This window comes from Lottia gigantea, assembly GCF_000327385.1.
Source record: "Lottia gigantea unplaced genomic scaffold LOTGIsca_581, whole genome shotgun sequence".
Classification (NCBI taxonomy): Eukaryota; Metazoa; Mollusca; class Gastropoda; family Lottiidae; genus Lottia; species Lottia gigantea.
The window spans coordinates 6,788-7,550 of NW_008709983.1; positions in this window are offsets into that span (position 1 = coordinate 6,788).

Below are 763 nucleotides of genomic sequence, written 5' to 3' on the forward strand. Positions count from 1 at the left end.
CTGTAACCGAAAGGTTGGTGGTTCAAGCCCACCCAGGGACGATCATTTTTTTTTTAGTCTGTGGTAAACTACTGATCCGTCCATGTCCTTACTCGTAAGGAGATTGACGTTGTCAGGATGGCCGAGCGGTCCAAGGCGCTGCGTTCAGGTCGCAGTCTGGTTCTCCAGGCGTGGGTTCGAATCCCACTTCTGACATAATAGTTTTAATGTGTTCTTACCTTCATTGGGTTAATCCTTAACACATTTCCATCCCTTTTTAGCGAACAGGAGACACAAAACACAGCTAAAATCCACTGTTTTGATTGTATCCATGCTGAACAAGTAAACAAACGTCACAAACTTCATCACTATGGTTAACTATTGTTGACGTCATTGTTCGTGTGCAAATAGAGAAAATAGAAAAATTAGGAAAATTGGGAAATTGGGAAAAAGAATAGACATAGCAGAGCGTGGTTTCGATCCACGGACCTCTGGGTTATGGGCCCAGCACGCTTCCACTGCGCCACTCTGCTGACATGTCAGTGGACGTTATTAACACCATTTTGAGCCATTTAATATGGCCTTTCACGTTCTGCCGAATTTTCATGCAGTGGTTTCTTGGTACAAGTATGTCCCAAGTGGTCTAGTGGTTAGGATTTCGCGCTCTCACCGCGACGGCCGGGGTTCGATTCCCCGCTTGGGAGTGTATTTTTTTGGACATCGATATGAAAACAAGACGTCCAATCATTAAAAGACACATGATAAAACCTAGTAATGCAAAAGT